Here is a 3,753-nt window from a genome sequence, read left to right on the forward strand (position 1 = left end):
TCCTCTTCTAAGCAGGCCATTTCCCCACCACCACCATAGCATGCAGTGGAGCCTGTTTTTTGTGCTGCTGCATGCTATTGTGGGGGAAAGGATAGGATTGGGCTGTAGGGGCACAATCCTAACCAGTTCTACCCAGAAGTAAGTCCTATTGTGTTCAATGGGACTTACTCCCAGGAAAGTGAGGTTAGGATTGCAGCCTAAGTCTTCTACACCATATGTGAGACCATCTCCCTCAGCTCATGCAAGGAGACTGGCAGTTGAGTCAAAAGTACAGCACAGAAACCCTGATCTGTCTTCATGGCCCAACACCAGGTACCGATATTTTAAATGGATGAACTGCTGGGCAGGACAGCTGGCAAAACAGATGATACACCAATGAACTACAGAACCCAACTCTCTCCAGTTGGACCACTGAGTTGCGGTGACACTATCATGGTGGGCATGAACAAAGCTTGAAAGATGTCTCCTAGATGCCACCTAAGGCCTGCTCCTCCCTTGCCCTATACCTGTTCTGTCCACTTTTGCCCATTGTGCTGACAAGTACTCCACTACCACAAGAGTTCCCATCAGTGATAGTTTCCCACTAGGATATAGCTAGCCAGGTGTATGTTCTTCCCTGCAGTGCAACGTTGTGCTCTGCTGACATCAAGTGACTTAGAAATTATTCTATCCCATCCAGTAGACACAATTTGAGTACAGGATTACTTGGGGGGAACAAGATTCAAAATAAACAGATGAAAAGAGTTTAGTATCATGTTTCAGTTTTACAAACTTTCCATTTTCTGAAGTTCATGAGCCTCAAAAGTAAAAGTTCAGAATAGCAACCAGTAGATCTTTCAGACAGATTCTCACAGGTTCACAAACGTATCTGCCAGGTAATCACCGCACATGCATTTTCTGCTCTGGTAAAGGCAAAGCAGCACAGAGAGTCACCACCCTTTTTCTGACCCCTACAAAGAGTTGACACAGCACTGAAATGGGGACAGTCATCAGAGCAAGGAATAGTTTTGCAGCTTTTTGAGTCTCAGAAGTCAGTGCGTCACCCGGGCCAATCCCATTCACTCTGGCATTTGAAAAGCAATGAAACTTCAAACTGCTTTCTGGGACTTCTTGCACCAAGGATCAGCTCCCTTTATAACCAATACAGACTCAGAAAAACCCAATGCTTAGAAGGATAGCGGGGGGGGGGGGTGGTTTGCAAGACCAAATTTTTCAGACTGATAAGGTCAACCGAAATGTGTGGATTCTGCCCATCTATGATTATGCAAATAACCTTGCACATGCCCGATCTCATCTGATCTCGGAAGCTAAGCAGGGTCAGGCCTGGTTAGTACTTAGATGGGAGACCACCTGGGAATACCGGGTGCTGTAGGCTTATACCATAGTCTTTCGAGACTGAAGGTTGCCAACCAGGCTAATGAGGGAATATAGTTTATGGACAAATCCTATCCAACTTTCCAGCATGATGCAGTCATGCCCACGGGCATGCTCTGCATCCTGTGGTGGGGGGACAGTCACAGAAGCCTATTCAGGGTAATTCATTCCCTTACTTTAGAGCTGCATTGGCACTGGAAAGTTGGATAGGATTGGGCCCTTAAGTGATACAGTATTTGCTTTAAATGTTGAAGATCCCAGTCTAAATCTCTGGCATATACATGCTGGGTAAAACTTCAGTCAGAAATTCTGGAGAGCTACTTGTAGTTAGTGTCACCAAATCCAGCCAGCCAGACCAATATTCTGACCTTAATATAGGGCAGCTTTCTCTTCCCTTTTCCCCACCCACACCATTATTTTCAAATATATATTATTTACTGTGACAGATATCAAATCTATAAGGATTGCTAATTATCTCTACATTTACTATAACACTTGCTGTGAATGATGAAATAAATAAGACACAGAACTTTTCTATAGAATTAAATATAAAAGAAGACTTTCCAAGGTTATTATTTCTTCTCAACTACAAAGTTTAGGGGTGATTATTTTGTGACCTTTGTCTCTAAGAGTTTGTCTAAGAATGCAACAACAATGTAAGCCCTCTTCTCATGTGATTTCTCCCCAAAATTCACTGCACATGGGAGAAAGAGACTGTTCTTGCTGGCTCCACCCCCAGTAGCCACACAGTCAGCTTTCTTTAGCAGGACATACCCACATACTCCCAGTGAGAGGAAAACCTGGTCATCTAGGGCACTGTTTGCTTGTTAGGAGAATGTGGGACCTTTCCCAAGAAAGTTGAACATGTGACTGCAAGCAAGAGGAGCCAGCAGACATGGTCCCAATTCCTCTTCCCACTTTCACTGTAAATAGGAGAAAATAAAAGGGCTGAAGTCTATACATGGTTTGTAAATCCTTCTATTTTAGAAATGTATTGTTTCTAAACAAAACCATCCTTCTGTTTACTAGTGTTAAAGCTGAGCACAGAAATCATTTATTTGGCCAGTTGGCACAATCCTATCCTTACTTTGCACCAGCAGAGCGCACACTCCACCAGCACTAACTGTCACAAAAGTGCCATAAATAAAGCACTTTGCAATGGCACACCTTCCAGGTGTGCTAGTGGGAAGGCCAGATCTGTGGGAAGCATCAGCATGATGGTGGGAAGGTGTCAACAGATGGAGCTGGGCCTGCAGCAGCAGGTAGGTCTGCTGTAGGGGTGGGGAAGGGCAGGGTGGGGTTTAACAGATGGACGGTGGAGACAGGGTGGGTGAATCAGGGCCGGTAGGGGATGGGATTAACTGTGCCCATGTGTGCTGCATCCTATCCCCCTTCGTGGGCCTGTTCCACAAACACAGATCCACATGGACTTGCACCAGCTATATAGTTGGCTGACCTATATAACAAGTTGACTCGTTGTGCAGGCCGGGGCTTACCCTGAGACCTTCTGCCTGCTAAACTCCCCCACAGGGTGCAGGGTCAACTGTGATGGCACCACTGCATCAGCACAGGGGAACTTAGGTAGAATTGGGCTGTAAAGTATACTTAAGCTGCAATCCTATTTACATTTAGTAAGGACTAAATTCCACTGAACATACCGGGCTTATTTCTGAGTAAATGTGCAAAGGCTCAGGTTGCACAGCACCTGAACACAGCAGTAGCAGCTCCATCTCTAACACTGGGTTTATTTGAAATTGTGTCTAAACTTCATGACATTTATACAATTAGTTAGTACAATTTTGTGTGCTGATTTATACATGACATGAAATATTTTAAGTTTACATTTGATAAATATGGCATATATTTTCTATTTTTAATAAAACTTTAATAAATTTAACTTTATTAACTTCATTCACTTAAATTTAATAAATTTAACTTTAATAAAAAACAACCTTTCATAGCTTCAGAATTTCTGGATAGTATGCATCTACTCTGGAGAGAGTGTATACTATTTTAGTTACCCTCTTCAAAGGTACAGTGAAAATATTAACACTTCCCTTGGCACTAAACTCCTTGCTGCTTTTGATTAAAAAAATAAATAAAACAAATCTGAGATATGAAGACTTATTATGTATTTCAAGAACTGATTACAACAATGTAGTCAAAAGGAAGTAATAACTGTTAGCTCTGTTGTATTTTTAGAAACTTTTTACTGCATCATCTGCAGTTTTAAAAACCCCAGGTCATTAATAATTTAAAAATAATCTCTTGTGTAGCAGTGCAAGGCAAATAAGCAACTAAGCGATTATGTGCAGGAACTGCTTTGTCTACTGAAAATCATGATCTACATCCAAGACTCCACTGCCATTAACTGATGAA

General features: G+C 42.4%; 1 pseudogene; it reads left to right on the top strand.

Moving 5' to 3' along the window:
- Positions 1–1,252: 1,252 nt before the first annotated feature.
- On the top strand, positions 1,253–1,375 carry LOC136643158 (5S ribosomal RNA; annotated as a pseudogene).
- Positions 1,376–3,753: the final 2,378 nt, after the last annotated feature.

This window comes from Tiliqua scincoides, chromosome 2, assembly GCF_035046505.1.
Source record: "Tiliqua scincoides isolate rTilSci1 chromosome 2, rTilSci1.hap2, whole genome shotgun sequence".
NCBI classification, from domain to species: Eukaryota; Metazoa; Chordata; class Lepidosauria; order Squamata; family Scincidae; genus Tiliqua; species Tiliqua scincoides.